The sequence below is a fragment of the Jaculus jaculus genome, chromosome 5, assembly GCF_020740685.1.
Source record: "Jaculus jaculus isolate mJacJac1 chromosome 5, mJacJac1.mat.Y.cur, whole genome shotgun sequence".
Classification (NCBI taxonomy): Eukaryota; Metazoa; Chordata; class Mammalia; order Rodentia; family Dipodidae; genus Jaculus; species Jaculus jaculus.
The window spans coordinates 81,387,794-81,397,121 of NC_059106.1; positions in this window are offsets into that span (position 1 = coordinate 81,387,794).

The window sequence follows — 9,328 nt, forward strand, 5'->3', positions numbered from 1 at the left end:
CATTTATTTATTTACAAGGGTGGGGGGTGTTGGAAGAGAATGGGTGTGGCAGGCCCTCTTGCCAATACAAATGAACTACAGATGAATTTGTACCTGTCTTTATGTGCGGTCTGGGAAAATAAACCCAGGCTGTAAGGTTTTGCAAGCAAGCACCTTTAACTGCCGAGCCTTCTCTCTAGCCCATGAGAATCTTTTTTTCCTTTTTCCTTTACTTTTTATTAACAACTTCTATGATTATAGACAATATTCCATGGTAATGCCCTCCCTACCCCCACTTTCCCCTTTGAAACTCCACTCTCCATCATATCCCCTCCTCCTCTCAATCAGTCTCTCTTTTATTTTGATGCATGATTTTTTCTTCCTGTTTATGATGGTCTTGTGTAGGTAGTGTCAGGCACTGTGAGGTCAGGGATATCCAGGCCATTTTGTGTCTGGAGGTTCACGTTGTCCCCTTCATTCTTTCTTCCTATCTTTCTTCTTTCTTATTTTTTTATTGACAACTTCCATAATTGTAAACAATATCCCATGGTAATCCCTCCCCCCACCTTCCCCTTTGAAACTCCATTCTTCATCATATCCCCTCCGTCTCTCAATCAGTCTCTCTTTTATTTTGATGTCATGATCTTTTCTTCCTATTATGTTGGTCTTACGTAGGTACTATCAGGCACTGTGAGGTCATGGATATCTAGGCCATTTTGTGTCTGGAGGAGCACGTTATAAGGAGTCCTACCCTTTCTTTGGCTCTTACATTCTTCCAGCCACCTCTTCTGCAATAGACTCTGAGCCTTGTAAGGTGTGATAGAGATATTGCAGTACTGAGCACTCCTGTCACTTCTTTCCAGCACCATGATGTCTTCTGAGTTATCCCAAGGTCACTGCCATCTGAAAAGAGAAGATTCTCTACCAAAAGTGAGAGTAGCATTAATATAAGTATATGAACATTAAGAGAAGTGCTTACTGGGTGGTTTGATAAGCATAGTATGTACATTTAGCCAGAGAGCAGCAGACATTATACCTGTAGGGCTCATGACTACCTTTGTTTTAAGTTTTCAGTATCAGGGATGTATTCCCTCCTATGGAGTGGGCCTCCAGTCTAATTAGAGGGCAGTTGGTTTCCACCATGACAGACATGCCACTATTGCACCCATTGGCTCATTTGGCCTGGCTGGTCAGATATAAGGCTTGCAGTGTTATCCACTGTTGAGTATCTTCACTGGTGATTTCTCTTTCTCCCATTGAACTGCATGTAGAATGGCTTCTTCCAGCTTTCTGTCAGCTGGTCTACATAGAGGAGGTTATCAGCTCAGTTCCAGCAGGATTTCTCAGTGGCCTTACAGCCCAAGTATGTGGAGTCTTCAGCAATAGGGTCTCACCATCTATTCCTGGTGGGAAACCAAGGGCCTCGGCAATGGCCTTTAATGTTCTGAGGGCGTGGGGGACCTCCCTGGCCACTACTCACTGTAAGGTATCCCATCCCTGGCACAGACCTATGCAAAACAATGAGATCAAAGAACTTATTAAAAAAAAAAAACACATCAAAAATCTCTTCACCAGGCCCAGATGGATTCATTGATGAATTTACCAGATCTTAAAAAAAGAATTACCACCAATACTTCTCAAGCTATTCTATAAAATTTAAAAAGTAAGAGACACTACCAAATGCCTTTTATGAAGCCAGCATTACCCTGATACCAAAACCAGATCAGGACACAACAAAAAAGAGACAGATACATATCCAGTTTTCCCAGTACCATTTGCTGAAGAGGCTGTCTTTTCTCCAATGAATATTTTTGGCATTTTTATTGAATATCAGGTGGCTATAGCTACTTGGGATTACATCTGGGTCCTCTATTCTGTTCCATTGATCTACATATCTGCATTTGTGCAAGTACCACGCTGTTTTTGTTACTATGGCCTGTAGTATAGGTTAAAATCAGGTATGGTGATACCATCAGCCTTATTTTTGTTGCTCAGTATTATTTTAGATATTTGAGATTTTTTTCCAATTCCCAATGAATTTTTGGATTGTTTTTTCTATTTCCGTGAAGAATGCTGTTGGAATTTTGATGGAGATTGCATTAAATGTGTAGATTGCTTTTGGTAATGCCCCCGACCTGCGGGGCCAATGTTACGTGGGGTGGTCGAGGAGGGCTGCAACCTGAAAGAACAGGCGGCAAAGAAGAAGGAGACCAAGCGGAAGTTTTGTCAAGGTCTCATTTAATGTTGGATTTTTTAGCCTTTTTATAATCAGTCAGCAGGTAGGGCAATAAGGAGGGGAAAAAGGGGGATGGGGTACAAGGAAGGAGGAAGTAGGGCCACCTGGCCGTAATCTTCTGGAACATCTTCTTGGAATCTCTCTTGTGACGTCTCCCAGAGCAGCTGTTTGTTCTCGGGGAGGAGCTGCATCAGGGCTGCTAGTTCTCTTTTGTCCTCAGGGCAGTGAGGGGCCATATGAAGGCTGTTAGTTCTTCTTTTGTCCTAGGGAGGTCAGGTCATGGTCTCTGACATTTCCTCCCTCTTTATATAATTGAAATGGGTGAGGTACCCTGTCTTAGGCTATATGGTATGCTTCCAGCCCCAGCACCAGTTGCTGAAGATGGCCCGCCTGTCTTAAGCTATGAGGGATGCCTCCACCCCTGGATCCACAATAATCCCATCATTGACCGCGATCACAGCTCATGGAAGGTGATCCGCCTGTCTTAGGCTATGTGGATGGCCTCCAGGGAATGGGCCCTACAATATTCTTGTTTCTGGCTGCGGCCATAGCTTAGCGGTGTGCCCCTGGGCTTGGTACCATAATAATCCTGTCATTGGGAGCCTCGCAGCCATTTAGGGAATCGAAACCATGACCTATTGTTAGCCAAGGAAGAAAAATCAAGTCGGGCCGAAGGAGAGCCGAGGGGTGCCTCATGTGTTTGGCCCTCTTCTTCTTGTAGCTGCAATCTGTGGTAATGGACAGACACCGAATTTCTGGTGGCAGAATCAACCTGTTCTTTGACAAAAGAAGTTAGTCATTTAAATGCCCAAGGTCCAAAAGAAAGAAGAAGGAGGAATCGTATGAAGGGACCAAGAATAGAGGGGAGCAATGTGGAAAACAGAGGAGAAGAGGAGAACCAGTTTTGGTACCATGACTCCTGCTTTTCCCAGTTATGCTTTCGTTCCTCCAAGCTGGAACGGACCTTGTCAATACTATTTTGAACTAGGCCAGTTTTGTCCGCATAAAAACAACATTCTTCCTTAAGTGCAGCACAGAGTCCCCCCTCTTGTAGAAAGACTAGGTCTAGCCCGCGTCTCTTTTGGAGGACTACTTCAGACAAGGATACCATAGAGTCCTTTAAGTCTTGAAGACCCTTTTGTAATTCCTGCAAGTCCTTATCTACTGCAAAAGAGAGTTGATTAAATTGTTGTTGGGAGGTGACTAATGAAGCGATGCCTGTGCCTGCTCCAGCGGCACCCAACCCCAGGATAACAGCAAGAGTGATGGCAGTGATAGGCTCCTGTTTGGCACGTGATGGAGATGTTCCTCCCTCCCCAAAATAGAGGAACTCATTTTTGGAATGTATTGCTAGCTTGGGGAAGAGTTGTACAAGGACACAATAATCTTTGTGAGCTAAGAAGGTGGAAGTTACAACATAAGGAGTGAGACCAGTAGAGCATGCAAAGTAAGTGCCAGCAGGGGCAACAATATAGAGAAAGCTAGAGTTAACAACATGAGTGAGATTGCAGGTTGTTTGAAGCTCTATAGGGGGAAGCATGGACGGACCCAGGAGGCACACCCCGCACCCAGATACCTGGGCGACCGTGAGGCCAACCCCATCTTGCCGTTGCCACCGTAAAGCCATGGTGTCATTGGTCACTGTTAATTCTGCATATAAGGCTATCCCTTCATAAAAAGGGGGTCAAGGTGAATAACATACACAGCATTCCTGAAATTCAGATATATTGGTCTGATGTATGGCCTCTATAGAGGCGTTAACCATGGTCAGAATAAGGTCTGCCGATGAAGGCAATCCTAACGATAGGATAGGTCGAAATAGAGTGACATCAGTAACAGCTTGTGGTGTTGGGGGGGTTGTATGTTTTTAGCCTGGCTGGGAGGGGGCTGATGAAAAACGGGATTTGGTCCTATAGCAACTTTAGAGAATTGAGGGTTTTTTTTTAAGAAGTTTAATTTTAAAAGTGAGGCCGGGGTCTGTCCCAGAGACATATAACCTAAGGCCCCACTCAAAGCCTCTATTGGTCCAAGCCTGTCTTTTGCCTTCTGGAGTGAAGCTGATATTGATTGGATTACACCACCCTTTTCTAGAAGAATCATGTCCTCATTCCGAATTTAGCAGTTTTGGATCAGAGACAGTATAAGACTTTTTTGAGGGGGGGGGTTAAGTATGGTCTCATTAATTGAAGCTCGTAAAGAGCTTAAATCTGTAGATAATTGAGCAAACTCTTTTTGAAGCTTAAGCACATCCTGTAATTCAGTTATCTGTTTAGTGAGATGTTCTTTGGCACCAGTAAGGGTAGAGGGGTGAACCCCTGGAGGTAGCAGAGTGGGTAATAGAGTGGGCGCACAAAGCTGGGAGGGGTAAAGGGGCGGTCTGAAAGGGGGGGCTGATGCAGCGGGAGGCCAGTCGGGATTATGGTATTTAGCAGCCTCCTCCTCAAGAGAAGCAGCATCACCCGGATCAAGGGGCTCGGGATCGCAATTTTTTGAAAAAACTGGGTTAATGAGGAGTGTACATCGAGAAGCAGTCGGGGGGAGTGGGCTTGGGCAAGGGCGGGTACAACCTTTCTACTGCTTGGGGAGCACTAGAGTTATTGGAGTTAGAACCTATATCAATAATGACCGACGGGCAAGGGGATTTTTCAGGAGGAGAGGAAAGTGAAACTAAAGAAACGCTGCGCGAGAGAGGGTGGAGGCAGTATTCAGAGACAGAAAGGAGTTGTTGTTTATCTGGATCTGTATGCGCTTCCTCCACTATGTCTCTTATGAGTCCCCAGTAGGAGAAAATTGTGGAGGGAACGGAATCAGGTCCCTCCTCTAGAATACGGCGATTTAGGTCTTCACCGACCTTTTGCCATTTTTCAGGATGAATATCAGGACCAGAAATAATGAACCAGGGACACACTTTGTCAATGAAAACAAAAAAATTAACAAGGTCCTTTTTCTTAACTCTAATTCCTCTTTCCCTGAGTGAGCTCTTTAAATCCTTAAGAAAAAGTGCCTCTTTACTAAGCTTTTGGCCCATTCTGAAAATCGGACGAGAATGAAAAATAAGGGTCCTGACTTACCGTGTCCTGTAGCTGAAATCGCGAGCAATGAAATGGCGGTACACTCTTCAAAATGTCTCTCGGCGTCCAGAGGAGATCTCCAGCACAGTTAGTTGTCTGGTCGAGACCTGTGCCTCGAGCCCCACGTTGGGCGCCACTTGCCCCCGATCTGCGGGGCCAATGTTATGCGGGGTGGTCGAGGAGGGCTGCAACCTGAAAGAAGGGGCGGGAAAGAAGAAGGAGACCAAGCAGAGGTTTTGTCAAGGTCTTGTTTAATGTTGGATTTTTTAGCCTTTTTATAGTCAGTCAACAGGTAGGGCAATAAGGAGGGGAAAAAGGGGGATGGGGTACAAGGAAGGAGGAAGTAGGGCCACCTGGCCATAATCTTCCGGAACATCTTCTTGGAATCTCTCTTGTGACGTCTCCCAGAGCAGCTGTTTGTTCTCGGGGGAGGGGCTGCATGAGGGCTGCTAGTTCTCTTTTGTCCTCAGGGCAGTGAGGGGCCATATGAAGGCTGTTAGTTCTTCTTTTGTCCTAGGGTGGTCAGGTCATGGTCTCTGACATGGTAAGATTTCCATTTTCACAATATTGATTCTTCTGATCCAGGAACACGAGATGGTTTTCCATTTCCTAGTGTCTTCTGCAATTTCTCGCTTAAGTGTTTTTAAGTTCTCATAGTAGAGATCCTTCACTTCCTTGGTTAGTTTTATTCCAAGGTACTTTATTTTCTTTGATGCAATTATGAATGGGAGTGATTTTCTGATTTCATCCTCTGTGTGTTTGTTGTTAGCACATACGAAGGCTACTGACTTCTGTGTATTTATTTTGTATCCTGCTAGGTGGCTGTAGGTTTTTATCAGCTTTAACAGTTTGCTGGTAGATACTTTAGGATCCTTTATGTATAGAATATGTCATCTGCAAATAGTGATAACTTGATCTCTTACTTTCCAATCCGCAAATCTTATATATGTATCTCTTGTTTTATTGCTATGGCTAAGATTTTCAGTACTATATTAAGTAAAAGTGGGGACAGTGGACACCCTTGTCTTGTTCCTGATTTTAGTGGAAAAGCTTCCAGTTTTTCCCCATTTAGTAATGTGTTGGCTGTAGGCTTGTCATAAATAGCCTTTATTATGTTGAGGTATGTTCCTTCTATTCCTAGTCTCTGTAGGACTTTTTTTTTTTTTTTTGGTTTTTCGAGGTAGGGTCTCACTCTGGCTCAGGCTGACCTGGAATTTACTATGTAATCTCAGGGTGGCCTCGAACTCTTGGCGATCCTCCTACCTCTGCCTCCCTAGTGCTGGGATTAAAGGCGTGCGCCACCACGCCCAGCTCTGTAGGACTTTTATCATGAAGGGATGTTAGATTTTGTCAAATGCTTTCTCTGCATCTAGTTAGATGATCATGTGATTTTTGTCCTTCAATCCATTTATATAATGTATTACATTTATTGATTTGCATATGTTGACCTATCCCTGCATCTCTGGGTAAAGCCTACTTGGTCGGAGTGAATGATCTTTCGGATATATTCCTATATTCTGTTTGCCATTATTTTGTTGAGAATTTTTTCATCTATGTTCATGAGTGAGATTGGTCTGTAATTTTCTTTTTTTGTTCCATCTTGGCTTGTTTTGGTATCAGGGTGATGCTGGCTTTGTAGTAGAAGGAGTTTGGTACAATTCCTTCTTTTTCTATTTTGATGAAAAGCTTAAGAAGCAATGAAGTTAGTTCTTCTCTGAAGGTCTGGTATAATTCACCAGTAAATCCATCTTGGCCTGGACTTTTATTAGTAGGGAGGTTATTGAGAACTCCTTGGATCTCCATACTTGTTATAGGCCTATTTAAGTGATTAATCTCATCTTTATTTAATTACGTAGGTCATATAAATAAAGGGAATATCCTTTTTTTTCAGATTTTCATACTTAGTGGAGTATATGTTTTTAAAGTATGTCCCTATGATTTTTTGAATTTCTGTGGTATCTGTTGTGATGTTGCCTTTTTCATCTCTAATTTTACTAATTTGTGTCTCTTCTCTCTTTCTTTTTTTTTTTAAAGGATTTAAAAAAATTTTTTTGGTTTATTTTTATTCATTTGAGAGCAACAGAGAAAGAGACAGAAAGAGAGATAGAGAGAATGAGTGCGCCAGGGCCTCCAGCCACTGCAGACGAATTCCAGATGCATGTCCCCCCTTGTGCATCTGGCTAAGGTGGGTCCTGGGGAATTGAGCCTCGAACCAGGGTCCTTAGGCTTCACAGGCAAGCGCTTAATCACTAAGCCATCTCTCCAGCCCTCTTCTCTCTTTCTTTTGGTCAGATTTGCTAAGGGTTTATTAATCTTTGGATTGTGTTTTGGTTTTTATTTCATTGATTTCCACCCTAATCTTTATTTCTTCCTGTCTAGTGATTTTTGGTTTGCCTTGTTCTTATTTTTCCAAGGCTATAAGGTGAAGCATCAGTTCGTTTACTTGAGACCTTTCTATTTTTTTTTTTTTTTTTTTGGTTTTTCGAGGTAGGGTTTCACTCTAGCCCAGGCTGACCTGGAATTCACTATGGAGTCTCAGGGTGGCCTCAAACTCATTGCAATCCGACTACCTCTGCCTCCCGAGTGCTGGGATTAAAGACATGCGCCATCATACCTGGTTTCTAATTTCTTAATATAGGCACTTAAAGCTGTAAATTCCCCTCTTAGGACTGCCTTCATTGTGTCCTAAAGGTTTTAGTAAGTTGTGTTCTCATTATCATTTGACTCTATGAATTTTTTGATTTCCTTCATGATTTCTTCATTGATCCATTCATCATTTAGTAGTGTATTGTTTAGTTTCCATTATTTTGTGCAAGGAATTACTTCAATTTTCCTGAATTTCTTAAGATTTACTTTGTGTCCTAATATATGGTCTATTTTAGAGAATGTTCCATGTGCTTTTGAAAAGAATGTATATTCTGCAGCCTTTGGATGAAATGTCCTGTATATATCTGTTAGGTCCATTTGTATTGTGAGCTCATTTAATCCAGATGCCTCTCTGTTTATTTTTTCCCAGGATGATCTATCAATTGATAAGAGTGGGGTGTTGAAGTCATCCACTACCATGGTGTTTGGTGTTATCTGTGACCTTAGTTCTAATAGCATTTGTTTGATGAAGTTGGGAGCTCCATGTTAGGTGCATATATGTTTAGGATTGTAATGTCCTCCTTTAGTCCTCCTTTAATCAATATAAAGTGTCCTTCTTTATCTTTCCTAATTAATGTTGGACTGAAGTCTACCTTGTCAGATATTAGGATAGCAACCCCTGCTTGTTTTCTAGGCCCATTTGCTTGAAACACCGTTTTCCAACCTTTCACCCTAAGATAGTGCCCATCCTTTGTAGAAAGGCGAGTTTCTTGGAGGCAACAAAATGAAGGATCCTACTTTTTAACCTAGTCTGCAAACCTATGTCTTGTGGTTTGGGCATTGAGGCCATTGATATAAACAGATATTATTGAAATGTGTGTGCTTAATTTTGCCATTTTTTTGTAGTTTTTCCTATTTTCCCTTTGTAGGTAACTTGATTTTTCTCTCTAACTGCTTTCAATATTTTTTCTTTGGTGTGTGTGTTTGGAAGTTTGATTATAATATGGCGAGGAGAGGTTCTTTCCAGGTTTTGTCTGGCTGGGGTTCTAAAGGCTTCCTGTATCTGTATTGGCACCTCTTTCCCAATTTGGGGGAAATTTTCTTCTATGATTTTGTTGAAGACACCTACTATGCCTTTTGAGTGAAATTCTTCTCCTTCTACTATGCCCTGAATTCTAATATTTGATCTTTTCATAGTGTCCTGAATATGTTGAAATTCCCACTCATACTTTTCTATAAGTTTGTCCTTTTCTTTGTTGGCCTGTATTAGATCTGCCACCTGGTCTTCTAGCTTAGATATTCTGTCCTCTCCTTTATCCATTCTACTGGTGAGATTTTCTACAAATTTTTTTATTTCATTAACTGTGTTCTTCATTGCTAGTAATTCTGACTGATTTTTCTTTATTATTTCTATTTCCTTATTTGTGTCTTGTATTGCCTTCTTTATTTCATTAAA